The 16,879-nt window shown below is 44.1% G+C and overlaps 1 long non-coding RNA gene across 1 annotated transcript in view; it reads left to right on the top strand.

The window, feature by feature from the left end:
- Positions 1–16,879, top strand: part of LOC308466826 — a 149,005-nt gene that overhangs the window by 28,505 nt on the left and 103,621 nt on the right. The window lies entirely within an intron of this gene.

Here is a 16,879-nt window from a genome sequence, read left to right as displayed (position 1 = left end):
TAGACATGTAGAAGTTACATGGGTTTTCTCTCTTTTCAGCTACTGTTAATCCTCTTTGGAATGTTTTCTTAATTGTTTCCAACTGAGAAATTCAATGTTTCATTATATACATTTGTAAGCTACTTAGAGGTTTTCCTACAACCAAACAGTACAGTGGTACCTCGGGTTAAGAAGTTAATTCGTTCTGGAGGTCCGTTCTTAACCTGAAAATGTTCTTAACCTGAGGTACCACTTTAGCTAATGGGACCTCCCACTGCCACCGCCGCACGATTTCTGTTCTCATCCTGAAACAAAGTTCTTAACCCAAGGTACTATTTCTGGGTTAGCGGAGTCTGTAACCTGAAGCATCTGTAACCCGAGGTACCACTGTATAGGCATTCTGCTAGATAAAAGAAAATTAACAGTACATTGTTTTTCAAAAGGTCTTCCCGTGCTCAGAGTGAAACAAAAATTAGTTGAAAGGCCTCCCATTTCCACTAGAGGTCAGTAATCGTTTACATCTTGATCACAATCTGTAAATGCTAGAGAAGGATGGTTTCTAGAAGCAGGAGATTTGGAAGGGACCTCGAGGGTCATCTAGTCCAACCCGCTGCAATGCAGGAATCTTTTCCCCAATCCACGACCTGACATTAAGAGTCTGATGCTCCAACCACTGCTCCTACATTGCCCAACTTAGCTTCATGCTGCAATGATCAGCGGTTTGCCTAGCAAGTGTGAAAGAGACTCATAAGAGGCTCGTAAGACTGAGTGTTGCTCTTCATGTCCTTTTCTCAAACGATGAGTCTAGGAGCACCCTAACAGGCTGACCAGGTTCAAAAAGTATCTAAATGGTGCTTAGAGAATGGTAGATAATTTATTAAGGTCAAAGACCAGCTTGCGTAACACACTAAAAACAGCATTCATAAAGATAAAATGTACAATCAGAGCAGACTGCAGCAATGCTTAGAGAATAACTTGCACCTAAATATTAGTAGGGTCATGGGTGGCGCTGTGGGTTAGACCACAAAGCCTAGGGCTTGCCGATCAGAAGGTCGGCAGTTCGAATCCCCGTGAGGGGTGAGCTCCCGTTGCTCGGTCCCTGCTCCTGCCAATCTAGCAGTTCAAAAGCACACCAGTGCAAGTAGATAAATAGGTGGTGGGAAGGTAAACGGCATTTCCGTGCACTGCTCTGGTTTGCCAGAAGCGGCTTAGTCATGCTGGCCACATGACCCGGAAGCTGTACGCTGGCTCCCTCGGCCAATAAAGCGAGATGAGCACCGCAACCCCAGAGTCGGTCACAACTGGACCTATTGGTCAGGGGTCCCTTTACCTTTTAAATATTAGTAAGACAAAGGAGATGGTGTTGGATTTCCAGAGGAAGAGAGGGGAACCTGCCCCATTGTATATCGGGGGGGGGGGAGTTGTGTGGAGAGAGTCTCCTCCTTTAAATTCCTGGGAGTTTATCTTAGTGAGGACCTCACTTGGAAAATCAACATAACTCAGGTGGTCAGAAAGGCCCAACAGAGACTCCATTTCCTCAGGGTCTTGCGAAAGAACAATGTTAAACAACAATTGATAACCTCCTTCTACCGGTCCACAATAGAAAGTGTCGTCTCATATTGTATCACAGTGTGGTACGTTGGCTTGACAGCCATGGACAGAAAGTCTTGACAGAGGGTGGTGAACACAGCACATGAGATCATGCGCTGTCCCCTGAGCCCGCTAGATGACATCGCAAGGGATCGTTGCCTTAGGAGAATGAGAAAAATTCTCAGGGATGACTCACAACCTGGCCAGCGCCTCTTTAATCTTCTACCCTCAGGCAGGAGATATAGAAGGATAATCAGCCGTACCAACAGTCTAAAAAATAGCTTCTATCCGTGGGCTGTTAGGCTGTTGAAAGGAAAATAACACAGCGCAATTGACTTGTGAGGTAGTGTGTTGTTCGATAAGAGATTGAGTGTTTTTTGGGGGGGAGGGAGGCTCATTTAATTTCATTGTACACAGATTGTACAATGACAATAAAAGGATTATTATTATTATTACCCACTTATTGTGGCAAAAGCTTCTGTGTATCTCCAGCTCCATACTGATCCCATAATATTTATGTAAAAGAAATGGCATACGCTCTGCTAGACTCTTCAACAAGGATAGCTCAGTCAGTAGAGCATGGAACTCTTAATCTCAGGGTTGTGGATTCGAGTTCCATGTTGTGCAAAAGATTCTTGCATCGCAAGGGGGTGGCCTAGATGACCATTGGGGTCATAGCTGTCAACTTTTCCCTTTTCTTGTGAGGAATCCTATTCAGGATAAGAGAATTTCCCTTTAAAAAAAGGGAAATGTTGACAGCTATGACTGGGGTTCCTTCCAGCTCTGCAGTTCTATGACTCTAAGACTTCTAAGACATGCAATATATATGGAACTCCAGGATTTCCCTTCCTTCCTCTCTCTCTCTCTCGGTTGTGCAAGTATTCAGGCAGATTCAGGAATTGCCACAAAGAATTGTGCCTTCCCCCATTAGGTGTGTGGATTCATTCCAAAGTATAACGTATTTATGTGAAACTAACGCAAAGTCGAATCTAATGCGCATCTCAGTTTTCAAAACCTTGAAACCAAAAAAGGCATTTGCTATGTCAGTGGTGTTTTTCAAGCTTGCCATCGAATCTAATGCGCCATCAAATCTAATGTGCACCCTAATTTCTGTGACATAATTTGGCCAAAAAAAGGTGCGCATTACATCCGAGTAAATACGGTAGTCATGAGCGAATTCCCATTTCCTTTGCATTGACTCTGGATCGATTTTGGGACACACTTTTACACACACACACACACACACACACACACACACACACAAATGTGTCATCTAATGGCTAGAAGTGAGGAGTTCAACATTATTTTATAAATATTAAATGCATTTCAACACGTGAAATATGAATATGTCTTATAAATACTCGTATTATCTTAACAATGGCTGATCTTTAGCACTAAAAAAACCCCCATTAACTATGTTTATAGAAAAAGGTACAAGCAATTAAAAATGAATAAATCTAGTTATATTTCTGCCCAATGATAGGCTAGCCTAATCAATAGAAAACCACTAATGGAAACGATGGAAATAATTGACTGCCTGAATTGGCATCTGTCCTGTCTTTAGCAAAAGGTTATGAATTCAGCAGGCTCATGTTTTTTAATTACCAAAATCCAATTTTGTTTTCTTGATGCTTATTCCTTTTATTCTTTGTTCTCTGCAAAGTTGCTTTGAAGGGTACACAGGCTTCCATTTAATTTTCAAAATAAAACTAATGAGATGGGTGAAGGATGGAAGCGACGGTTTGTTTGTTTGCTTTTTAAAAAAATTAAAAAAGCACCTCTTTGTATTCTCTCATTGATTATGAATTTTATCTGCATATATTAGCAAGCCTCAGTTGTAAGAGCTGTGTAACTGACATTTAAAGGGTTGTAGGGGCTCTCTTCTCTGCCACTGCTATTTCTCTCCTTGTTACTCAAACAACTAGTTTTGGGGTTGCCAGTTCGAATTCTGAAACAGGGAGAGGTGGAGCAGGGATTTAGGAAGAGGCAAGACCCATAGCAACATTCAGAGGATGCGGCTTGAATATGGGATGTGTTAAACTGGGTTTTTAAAGGCAAAAGAAGCAACATCGCTGCAGGACAGACAGAATTGCCCATACAGGGATACTTTCTCGACAGTGTTTTGCACACATGCACCTCAAAATTGATATCCTGGGATGTCTAAAAGTGCTGATAAAGGAGGTTGCAGGTGTGTGTGTATCCCCAATTAAGGAAAAATGCATGTGTGTGAAAATTCAAACATGAACTAGAGTCAGGTGCAATATTCCTTAAGCCGCTTTAGCATGCATCTTAAGATGCAGATTTAAAGCTAGGGCCAGCATAAGACATTTTGATGCCTTGAGGTGATTGATTATGATTATTTGAATTTATATACCGGCCTATACCCAGAGGTCTCAGGGCGGTTCACAGAACAAAATAAAAATAAAAAACCACAAAATATAGAATCAAAATAAAAAAAAACCCCAATAATCGCCCCCTCAAAAAACCCGCACATCTTAAAAGGGCATAGGTGACTTTCTATTCATAAATTAGCCAAATGTACAGTTCTCTTTCCCTGCCTTAAAGGGTGCTGAATTGTCACTTATTAAGGGCAACATGAGCGATGACAAACCTAGATAGCATTCTAGACGTAGAACTTGCTAACGCAAGTTAGGAAGGATATCATTAAACAATATATCTTCCCTGAACATTCCCACACATACTCAATTTCCCTTCCTGGCAGCCCATGCTACTACGCCGCTGTGCCTGCGTGCCTATCTATAATCTATCTATCTATCTATCTATCTATCTATCTATCATCTATCTATCTATCTATCTATCTATCTATCTATCTATCTATCATCTATCTGTCTGTCTGTCTATATCATCTATCTATCATCTATCTATATCTATCTATCTATCTATCTATCTATCATCTATCTGTCTGTCTATATCATCTATCTATCATCTATCTATCTATCTATCTATCTATCTATCTATCTATCTATCATCTATCTGTCTGTCTGTCTATATCATCTATCTATCATCTATCTATCTATCTATCTATCTATCATCTATCTATATCTATCTATCTATCTATCTATCTATCTATCTATCTATCTATCTATCTATCATCTATCATCTATCTATATCTATCTATCTATCTATCTATCTATCTATCTATCTATCTATCTATCTATCTATCATCTATCTATCTATCATCTATCTATCTATCTATCTATCTATCTATCTATCTATCTATCTATCATCTATCTATCTATCTATCTATCTATTATCTATCAATCAATCAATCAATCATCTATCTATCTATCTATCTAATCTATCATCTTCTTTCTTGGCTGCTTAGGAAATCACAACTCCCAGCACTCTAACCCATGTGTGGCTTGTATTGTCCTGTGTCGAAGTATTGCCACTGTTCTGAGGTTAGCTTCTTATTGCAAGCGCTGACTCTTAGATGCCAAAAGCTCAGTTCCAGAATTTTCTAGTAGCCAGGGCGTTTTGGCTTGTAGGAGCACCACAGTTTCTCAAATACTATGGAAATGCCCATTGCTGTCTGACAGCTCATGAGCTCTTGCCAAAGTGAAGCAGGCCTAGGTCTGGTCAATACTTTGGATGAGAGGCATCTTTGGAATGTGTGCTACATCGGATTCCATGAGACAAGAATTTGCCTGTAATCTCTCTGAAGTCAAGAAAAGGAAGCTTGAAAGACAGCAATACAAGACAGAGAAAGGTAAACTTGATTTTTAATTCCCCTGGGCCCATGCTACATCTAAAACTCATCTTTTAAAGTTTTGATGCCAAAGATGCTTAATTGCATCTCCTGGTGCTATTTAGCACTTCTAATGCTGTATGTAGAAAGGGTTTTCTTTCTAGGCAAGGGAGAAATCTCTTGAGGGAACGCTTAAGGTAAAACAGCTGAAATGCTCTCTCTGCGTGTACTGGCTTGCCAAGAAGAATAACAAGCTTCGTAGATCTGAGAGAAAAGATGAACCATGGAGACTTCAGTGAGGGGAATGGGGAAAGGCCAGCAAACAGCAAGAAACCAAGGGTTAAGTTGAAGCAAAAGGACACAATGCGGAGGCTGGGAACCGCTTTGAACCCCCCCAAAATAGGGCAAGTGTAATACCAGGACATAAAGGAGCACAGCTGGTTAGAAGTCACATTCCTGTGTGCAATTTCTATCTGTATAGGTCCTTGAAGCTGGAACTGAAATATTATCTGTCGTATACCCTGTCTCTGTTTCTCTCACGCACAGAGACACACATTCACATACAGAGAGACACATTCACACACACAACACACAACACTTATCCAGACTCCTTGATCTAGGTAATTTCTATTCACCAAATGTGCTTTTGGCCATGTATGTCACTCAGGTTAAAATCCTGGCCAAGCCACGAAACCATGGTGGTTCGTGACAAAGACATACTCCTCAACTGTCCTAGGAAAAACCAAGACAGATTGGGTTGGATTAGGAAGAACAGGTTCATACACATTGCACATGATTAAAATGGGCACATTGGGTCAGATCATGTCCAAAGGACATATGCAAATCATAAACTCACCTTGTATGAAATGGGCTTATTCATTTCTGGGAGAGGCATCCAAACCAGAATTTAGAGCCTTTTGGACTAGCAATTCAAATATGGAGCACCTTTTCTGCAAAAGCAAGGCGCATGGATCCTAAAGGCAATTAAAAAGAAAGGAATTCCCGGCGAAACCTGCACACAATTTCAGATACAAAGAAGCAGCAGTGAGCAGCTGTCACTTTGTGAAACTGACTGTTTGGCTAGTGTGAGAAAAGGCACTCAAAATGTTTTCTCCGTACAATCGTCCACAAGGTGGCAGAACACCCCTTCAGCCTGCATTCTGTTTTGATGTTGTTTGGCCTTCAGACACCCCTGGGATTGTGAAAACCATCTGCAGTCCCATTATATGGGGTGGTATCTTCCTCGTTGAACTGTCAATCCACATCGTGCTTCTGGGTATAGGATTAAACCATGGAGTTATTGGGATTAACAAATTCAAAGCAGAAGAGTGTGCTCTTGTAGGTGTACCTTCATGTACATTACTTAAAAAATTCGGTGTATTTTTAGTAACTACAAATTCTACCAATGCATATAAGCTAGACCTGTGTGGGTCCCCAGTGTGATGCTTGTGGGCCCTCCCCCCATTAAAAAAAAAAAATTGAGTTTTTATTTTTATTTTCTTTCGATGGGGTTGATGAAGAGCTGCTCGCCTTAGGGGCTGCTTTGTGTTTTTGTGTTTCATTTCTTTTGGGGTGGCGTACGCATTTTGCCTGTTTTGTGTTGAAATAAAAAAATGAAGGTCTTATATATATAATAAATGTTCATAAATGTACCAAGCAAACACGTACATAAATACCGTATTTTTCGCCCCATAGGACGCACCTAGTTTTTTTGGGGGGGAAATAAAGAAAAACATTTTTATTTCCCCCCCCCAGGTGCGGGGCTGGGGCGGAGGAAGCCCGAGCTTCCCCCGACCCCAGCCCCCAGAACACGCCCGAAGCTTGGGGCATGCTGAGCTCAGCGCGCCCCAAGCTTCTGGGGGCCGGCAAGATCTCCGCTAGCCATGGGAGAGCTGCGTCTCCCACGGCTAGCGGATAGCTTCCTGAAGCCTGGAGAGCGAGAGGGGTCAGTGCGCACCGACCCCCCTCGCTCTCCAGGCTTCAGCGAAAGCCTGCATTCGCCCTATAGGACGCACACACATTTCCCCTTCATTTTTGGAGGGGAAAAAGTGCGTCCTATAGGGCGAAAAATACGGTATATAAACAACATGTCTGAAGCAGCACAGGAAAACAGCCCTGGAACCATTTTGGGTCCCAGACGGACCAAATGTTTTCTCTGCAAGGTCAAAGGAAAATGGAAAAGCGTCCCCATTGTCTTTTCATTCACAAAACCTGTCTTAAGGGTATATCTGTGTATGAATAGGGTGAGCCTGTGACCTGGCTCAGGAACTAAGTATTTATCATTACAAAACACTGGCCAGGCTCCCCAGGGTATCCAATCAAGTAAGCATTAACAGGTAACTTGCAAGATAGGAGGTAAACAACACACTCAGATATCTCTTGAGCTACACCCCTTTCTGTGATGTAGGTATGATGTGTCTGGGGGTGGTCTTGGACTCCAAGGCGGGCAATTTAAAATGTCTATATAAGGGTGGGCACACCTTAGTTTGGGGTCCTCCTCCTTCCCCTTTGTGTGAATGGGGCACCCTGTTGCAACAGATCAATAAAGATCAGGCTTACTAGCTACTGTGCTTCTCAATATTCTCTGGTTGGCCTCTGTTATTTTCTCCGACCGATGGAGAACCTGCAAAGGACTCTAAAAGGGCTCTTGTGTCCCCCATAAGGGAATAAGGGCAGATTTTCGTTTATTACAGTGTGTTTGGTAATGTGTGGTTCTGAGCATCAATAGTTTTTCTTCTGCAAAGTGGGATGTTTTGTGGCACCGATGGAAGCTTCTCAGATTTCCAAATATGTCTCTGTCAGGGACTGGGCAGAGGAAGAGTGGTGGAGACCACTCCCCCGCCTGACCCTTCCAGGGAGGAGGAAGAGGAAGACAGTTTAGATCAGAGGTCAGAAATCTTTTTCAGCTGTGGGCTGGTCCACCATCCCTCAGACCATGGGTAGCCAAAGTAAGGCCTGGGGGCTGGATCCAGCCCAATCGCCTTCTAAATCCGGCCCACGGACTGTCCAGGAATCAGCGGGTTTTTACATGAGTAGAATGTGTGCTTTGATTTAAAATGCATCTCTGGGCTATTTGTGGGGCATAGGAATTCTTTCATTTTTTTCTTCTTCAAAATATAGTCCGGCCCCCCACAAGGTCTGAGGGACAGTGGAGCGGCCCCCTGCTGAAAAAGTTTGCTGACCCCTGCCTCAGACCATGTGGTGGGCCGGGCTATATTTTGGAACCCATGGCTTCAAGTTACAAGAAAGGAGATTCTGACTAAACACCAGTCATTAAGAGCCGTTTGACGGTGGAACGGTCTCCCTCAGAAGGTGGTGGACTCTCCTTCCTTGGATGTTTCTAAGCAGGAAATGGATGGCCATTGCTGAGATTCCGGCTTTCTAGGGGGTTGGACTAGATGACCCTTGGGGTCCCTTCCAACTCTACAGTTCTGTGAGTCTGCGGTTCTCATCTATGAAAACAAACTTTGGGTTTGATCAACGATTTACCGGTGGTAATTCAAATGCGGAAGGCACAGCTTGAAGAACAACTCCTTACAGTATACACCACACCATATTAAATCAAACAGGCAATCTGCCCATCTTCTCTGATGTTATACTTTCTCCCTGCTGAAACATATTATTTGCAGCAAGGCTGCTTCCATGCTAGGTGCTTAGGGTGCAATTGCCATGCTTTGTTCACATACATTTTAATCGGGGCGGCAGTGGCGATGTGTGGCATCCATTCACAATCATCTCATGGTTTGTCAATAATAATAGTAGTAGTAGTAGTAGTAGTAGTAGTAGTAGTAATAATAATAATAATAATAATAATAATAATAATAATTTATATCCTGCCCTCCACAGCTGAAGCCGGGCTCAGAGCGGCTAACAACAATAAAAGTAACAAAGTTTACATAAAATCACAATCAATTCACTGAAATACATTCTAAAATCAGTTCATTCTAAAATCAATTCTGAATCAAATTAATGGCAACCATTGGGCTAGAGTTCTATGAGGATTGCCGAAGGAGGGGGTCAGGCTGTGCCTTGGCCAAAGTCCTGTTGGAACAGCTCTGTCTTGCAGGCCCTGTGGAAAGATGTCAAGTCCCGCAGGGCCCTAGTCTCTTGTGACAGAGCGTTCCACCAGATTGGAGCCGCAGCCGAAAAAGCCCTGGCTCTAGTTGAGGCCAGCCTAACCTCTCTGTGGCCCAGGATCTCCAAGATGTTTTTATTTGGAGACTGTAAGGTCCTCCATGGGACATACCAGGAGAGGCAGTCCCATAGGTACAAATGATTATTTGTTCTTTTTTACCAGGCTCCCTCAACCTCGGCCCTCCAGATGTTTTTGGCCTACAACTCCCATGATTCCCTAGCTGGGCAGGACCAATGGTCAGGGATGATGGGAATTGTAGTCTCAAAACATCTGGAGGGCTGAGCTTGAGGAAGCCTGTTTTTTACTATTGCAGAAAATCCAAGTTTTTTAAAAAAATAACTGCAGTCTCATATGTAATGTGTGCGCACTCAGTTGCTCTACTCAAGGACCTTGTGGTAGCATTCTGCACCTGCTGCGACTTCCAGATTGGTCCCTGAGAGAAGCCCTATAATAGAGCACATGGCAATTCTCCAATCAGTCCAATACAGAAATGGATTATATATATCAAAAATGGCGACTTCATAACTGGCTCCTTATATATTACAGGCAATATTGGAGAGGACTAAGGCCGGTTCGAAAAGGATTAATCAGGAGGTGAATGTGTCTAACGAAAGGAAAGCAACTGGGCGAGAAGAGACCAAGAATAACAATATTCTCATTATAATTAATTCTAAAAATAGATTTTTTCCCTTTTTTTTAAATGACAGGGATCACCCCTCTTAGTTAGCTGAGCTCTTTCTTCACATTTACTGAATTCAGCTCATTTATCTTAATCCTTGCATTATTTCTGGTGACTGGTTGCTTCTGCTGACTCCAGCATGGCTTGCAATTTGGCTATGGGGGCCCGATGGCTGCATTTTTGAGGAGCAAAGACACGGCCCTGTATTTCCCACAGACGTCAATGAGGCTTGCATAAGTGAATTGTAGTGCAGTGCCCCGAAAGCTCACCTTTGCTTAATCAGGCCTAATCTTCTGCGCCCGGGGACCGTTAGCACAGACGGTAGGTAACATCGCATACCTTTGGGGAATCCTTGTGACAGCTGGGTACAAATTGCTTGCCAGAGGATGGGGAAGGATGAATCACGGTGGAATTCCTCCCCAAACACAGCACGTGGGGTTCTGCCGTCTTGCTTTTTGTTCCAGCCAGAATGCACAAAAGAAAGATGCTTACTAGCTCCTTAACTATTTCCTTAATTGCAAGAGATCCGCTCAAAAACCTGGTCTTCTACTGCGTGAGATGGTTGGCCTTTCTAGCTCTGCATAGCCTGTACCAGAGAATGCCAACGTGGTGCTCACGGGCACCACTGTGCCCATCATTACCTCCTGCGGCACCTTCTGTGAAAAGAGATGACAAACCTAGACAGCATCTTAAAAAGCAGAGATATCACTTTGTCCACAAATGTCTGTATAGTTAAAGCTATGGTTTTCCTAGTAGTGATGTATGGAAGCGAGAGCTGGACCATAAAGAAGGCTGATGGCTGAAGAATTGATGCTTTTGAATTATGGTGCTGGAGGAGACTCTTGAGAGTCCCATGGACTGCAAGAAGATCAAACCTCTCCGTTCTGAAGGAAATCAGCCCTGAGTGCTCACTGGAAGGACAGATCGTGAAGCTGAGGCTCCAATACTTTGGCCACCTCATGAGAAGAGAAGACTCCCTGGAAAAGACCCTGATGTTGGGAAAGATGGAGGGCACAAGGAGAAGGGGACGACAGAGGATGAGATGGTTGGACTGTGTTCTCGAAGCTATGAACATGAGTTTGACCAAACTGTGGGAGGCAGTGGAAGACAGAAGTGCCTGGAGTGCTCTGGTGCATGGGGTCACGAAGAGTCAGACACGACTAAACGACTAAACAACAACAACAACAGATATAGATTGTGGCTAATACCATGGGTAAATGGCTTTGAAAACCAGTGCACTGGAGCCAAAATAAGTGACGATGTATACACAGTCCATCCCTAGTCATAGTTGTTGAAGCAGCATGGAAGCATAATGGCGAAGCTCAGGAAGTAACCCCAAGAAACCCCAAGTTATATTAGGATCTCCCATCCTAATTTTTAAAAGCATGTCTGAGTCATCTCACCCCGTTTTTCTCTGCCCTTCGGATGCTCTATGGTTTTGCTATGCAATAGTTTGGCAGATTTTATGACTCTCTGTATTAATTCCCTCCCCCTTTCTGATAGGCTTTGCTTGCTTGCTAATTGGTTCAGAGCCATCAAAATGCTTTGAGCTGAACAGGCACATCCTGAAATTACCCCTTCTGCCCGTTCCATTTTTGGGTTCCTTTTCTTAAATAAATAATAAAGGTATTTTCCGCAGCTAGAGCCTTTCAGAGAAGGCTGTGAGTCTGCCTCGTGTGATAATGCAAGACTCTGGCAGATGCTGAATTTATTTATTTTGAGAATAACCAGCATACTGGGTTTTGCTACTTCATGCTCGTTAGTGAAACAATTTGACCATGTTTGCTTTGATAGGTGCTAGCAAGAACAAAGCAGGGATGCTCGCCTAAGCAAGGAGAAAAGGGTAGGAAAATCCTTATTGAAAGAATTATACACAGCAACCCCTGATTAAAGGATCTGGAGGAAGCCGGTTCTGGGACCTGACAGTGATCTGTCAGAGTTCGCTGCAGTTGCATTATAGTAGAGAAGAAGAAATGCAAGGAAGTTATCTTATGGGATTGATAGTATTACTGGAGGAATTTACATGCTCTAGTTCACAAGTAGGAATGCTTCTGAAATTCTGAGCTGGGTCAGGTTCAGCACCTGATATCATTGGACAGCGCATGCCAAGGTCCCACAGCCCTGGCACAAACCACTGCTGTTGCCTGCCCAAGGTGCCCGTTAAAGAAAAAGTACCTGACCCAAACACTCAAACAGTGCCAGGCAGCTAGATCTAGTGCCACTCCTTTAATTTTCCACAATGCCCTGATTCTAGTGTCCTTCTGGGGCACTGTGGGGAATTTAAAAGGTGGCTTGACTCAGACACCAAGTGGTGTTCGGGGCATGGCCACCGCAACAAGGAAATCCCTCCCAGCTCACTGACTGTCACGGTCCATTTCACGGGCGGTAGAAGTCCCAGCTGAGGACGTTGGGACCAGGGGCAAGATGGCAGGGTGGGAGCAGGAACGGGAGTCCAGAAGCCAGGAGTCAGGAAGCCAAGAGTCCGAGGGTCAGAGAGCCGGGAGTCAAGAAGCCAAGGGTCTGAGGGTGAGGAAGCAAGAAGTCACAAAGTCAAGGGTCCGAGGGTCAGGAAGCAAGGAGTCAAGAAGCCGAGGTTCAAGGATCAGGAAGCAAGAAGCCCAAGGCAGGAAGCGTGTTGCTGTGGCAAAGAGCCGAAGGGAAATGCTGACCTTATATCCCTTCCCGGCTCTTGCCACTAGGTACTGTGCGTTACCAATCGGCCTCACCTGTGCGGCCGCGCCTTGCCTCTTCAGAACAAACTTAAGAAGGCCCCAGTCCTGCAAAGTCCTATTGGTCACAGGGCCTGGCTCCTGCACACACTCCTGAAACTGACAGAGGAGGGATTCCTTTGCATCATGAAACCAGGAGATGACCAGCCCTGCTTCTGAACTTGTAAATGCTGCAGGTATTAATATTGCACAGTTTGAAATGACTAGAAGCATAAGAACTGACTCCTTTTGTAAGAAATAATTGTCCAGGTCCATAAAAATATTATTCAAAGTTTCACTGGCAGCGCTCTTCAAAAGCATTGAAGATACAACCAAAATATCAATACAATGTCTTGTGATGCTCAGATGTCAGGGATCGTGCTGAGGAGGGCTGCACTGAGGAGGAATAGAGGGGGGAGTATCCCCGATCCACCTGCTCCTGATCAGGATCCTGAATCTTCCCACGAGCAGCAGGACAGTATAGATTTGGAACAGTGGTTTGCAGAAGGGCATAGTTCAGAAGGCAGAAGTTGGGAAATACTGGTTGGGGAACAGCTAGGAGAAGATGCACTGGGAGAGAGAGAGTTAATAAATTCACTGTCTCTGGAAAGCATTCATCCACTCAGCCCAAGGTCAAGAAGAGCTGACAAGGTGGCAGCACAGAAAGCACAGTGGTTACGGGACAAGGTTACAAGACGCGGTAGTGACGTGAGTCACTAGGGAGGAAGTGGGTGGAACCCTTAATTGGGAGCACCACCATTCCTAGCAAAGAGATTATTTGTTCTATCGCTGTGATCATTAAAGTTTCTAACTGGTAAGAAGACTCCTTTTCCTTTATTCTGCTTATCTACTGCCAAAGGGGGGGACGGGGACAAAACCAAGTCCCTGAAGCCTGACACCAGCACAAGCTCAGCATCTTCTTAGAAATAACAGATTCCCAAAATCCAAACTGTTTCTCTCCCCCATTCCAATTCCAGCCTCCATTGTCCTTAGGCTAGGCAGCTCTTGCAGAGCCTGTTGTGTGCATTGTTCTCCCTGTAGTGTTCAGAGAGACTGAAAACATCACACCTTTCAAGATGGCGAATTTGCAACTCAATATCTTCATCACATGATCAAAGGTTCTCTCTAAGCACAGAGTAGAGAAACAGTCAACAGGTAATCATTAGCTAGGTACAGCTCAGAGAGAGTTCTTCTTGCTTTCAATATGTATATCCCCATGGAAATTCACCGTGTTAAACCTTTTCACCAATACATCTGTAGGCATTCTCATTTCAGTGTCAATTAAACCATGAACAGTAAAGGTACCCCTGGGTTTTGGAGTTCCAAATTGCCTGTTCTCGTTTCTGACATGGACCAGATGCATTAGAGATCCACTGTTGTTTGGCCTGTCTTTTGTTTAGTTGTTCCATTCTAAAGTTTGGACAGAGGTCTGCATGGTCTCAGTTTGCCACAACTTGCCGTTCCTTCACTTACTAATTTATGTCTTATAGTTCTTGCATTTGCACAGTGATGAATCATTTCAGAAAGAAATCTTGCTGGGATCCGAAGATTTGATTGTATCGTGAATCCTTTCTCTTTTACGAATGTGCATGGAATGGTGGGCATTGATAAAAGATTAACGAAGCAAATATTTATTAAGGTCAGCTATTGAAGGAAGCACAGAATAGCTTTTGTAAAAAACAAAACCAAACCACAGCCTCGGAAGAACAAAGGTAGCAGCTAGGAATCAACCACCATAGAAAGATATTTCAATGTTCAGATATATTGCCACATGTTCAGTAGCAGATTTATTAGACCCCTTAAGGAAGATACTTTAAAAGGTCTCTAAGGATTCACTAGGAAATTGCCTTGTAAGGGGATAAATTATGTGTTCTCTAGCCCCTTGGTAAAATCCACAGTTGCAAAACACACAAGAGACTGTTTCAAGCTCTAAAAGATTGCAAGGACAGCACTTATCCTTGAAGGAGAGTTTAGCAAATCTGCCCTCTAGGATCAGGGAGGGCATATATAGATAGGGCATACATTTGTTAGCGGCAGACCAAGGGCTTATCCATGCATCCTGTTGTCCTGCTGCTCTCCCCTGGGGAAAACTGCTCCTTAGAGCTCAGTTGGAGCAAACGGCAATCAAGGTTCCCACTGGGTAGCCATTTGTTCCGAACTATCACTAAAGAGTAGGTTTTTGCTTGGGAAGGAAGGGGACAAGGGGGAAATCACTTGGTGTAGATGAGCCCCAAGTCAGGCCCAGTGATCACAGCGCAGATAGTCCATTAGCTGATGCACATGACTCTTGTATTTGGTGAATGACTATTAATAGAAACTGTGCAAAAAGAACCTCAGTGCAATCATACACATGGATATTTCCTTTTTTGGGGGTGGGGATTATCATGTCATGCATGTATATCAACAACATAAAGGTAAAGGGGCCCCTGACCATTAGGTCCAGTCGTGGCCGACTCTGGGGTTGCGGCGCTCATCTCACTTTATTGGCCGAGGGAGCCAGTGTACAGCTTCTGGGTCATGTGGCCAACATGACTAAGCAACTTCTGGCGAACCAGAGCAGCGCACAGAAACACCGTTTACCTTCCCGCCAGAGCGGTACCTATTTTTCTACTTGCACTTTCATGTGCTTTCAAACTGCTAGGTTGGCAGGAGCAGGGACCGAGCAATGGGAGTTCACCCCGTCACGGGGATTCGAACCACCGACATTCTGATCAGCAAGCCCTAGGCTTTGTGGTTTAACCCACAGCACCACCCACGTCCCATATCAACAACATAGAGGGGAAATATGCAGGCAAATGGAAGGAACTGAAAGCTTTAGCAATCTGTGCATGCTCCAATTCCAGTATTAACTCCAGGAACGTTCCTAGTTTAACCAGAACTTCTGAGGCGTAGGAACAGCGAAAGCTGCATTATAACGAGTCACAACATTCAAGAGCTGTGTTTTAAAACTGTAGAAAAAAATGAGCCCGTATCAAGTATAGCCAGCATTTCTTCATATGTGTGTGTTTATTTGTATCTACCAAAGCACACATTTGTCCTACTCTAGAAATCTACATGGTAGGGCAAGTGGATATGCAGAAAAAGCCAGCCCCTTTTCCTAATGGCAAGAGGAGTTCCTCATGAAGTAATTGATCATCTTGCCAGATGGGCTGGATTTCAGCAAAACCATTCTCACAGGACAGGTGAACAGAAACTGGTGAATGATATTTTTAGGGTAGGATAACTGTGCCCTTGAAGGACCAAGTATGCAGTCTGGGAGTCATTTTGGACTCACAGCAGTCCATGGAGGTGCAGGTCAATTCTGTGTCCAGGGCAGCTATTTACCAGCTCCATCTGGTATGCTGGCTGAGACCCTATCTGCCCTCAGACTGTCTCACCAGAGGTGTGCATGCTCTAGTTATCTCTTGCTTGAACTACTGCAATGCGCTCTACATGGGGCTACCTTTGAAGGTGACCTGGAAACTACAACAATCCAGAATGTGGCAGCCAGACCGGGGACTGGGAGCAGCCGCCGAGACCACATAACACCGGTCTTGGAAGACCTACATTGGCTCCCAGTACGTTTCTGAGCACAATTCAAAGTGTTGGTGCTGACCTTTAAAGCCCTAAATGGCCTCGGTCCAGTATACCTGAAGGAGCTTCTCCACCCCCATTGTTCTGCCCGGACACTGAGGTCCAGCTCCGAGGGCCTTCTGGTGGTTCCCTCGCTGCGAGAAGCCAAGTTACAGGGAACCAGGCAGAGGGCCTTCTCGGTAGTGGCACCTGCCCTGTGGAACGCCCTCCCACCAGATGTCAAAGAGAAGAGCAACTACCAGACTTTTAGAAGACATCTGAAGGCAGCCCTGTTTAGGGAAGATTTAATGTTTAACAGACCATTGTATTTTAATATTTTGTTGGAAGCAGCCCAGAGTGGCTGGGGAAACCCAGCCAGATGGGCGGGGTATAAATAAATAAATAATAATAATAATAATAATAATAATTATTATTATTATTATTATTATGTCCTGCTGGCCACATAACCCGGAAAGCTGTCTGTGGACAAACGCCAGGTCCCTCGGCCTGAAAGTGAAATGATTGCC

Source organism: Podarcis pityusensis (assembly GCF_964106645.2).
Source record: "Podarcis pityusensis genome assembly, chromosome: 17".
NCBI lineage: Eukaryota > Metazoa > Chordata > Lepidosauria > Squamata > Lacertidae > Podarcis > Podarcis pityusensis.
Note: the sequence above shows the minus strand (reverse complement) of the source record. Positions and strands in the feature narration are given on the sequence as shown.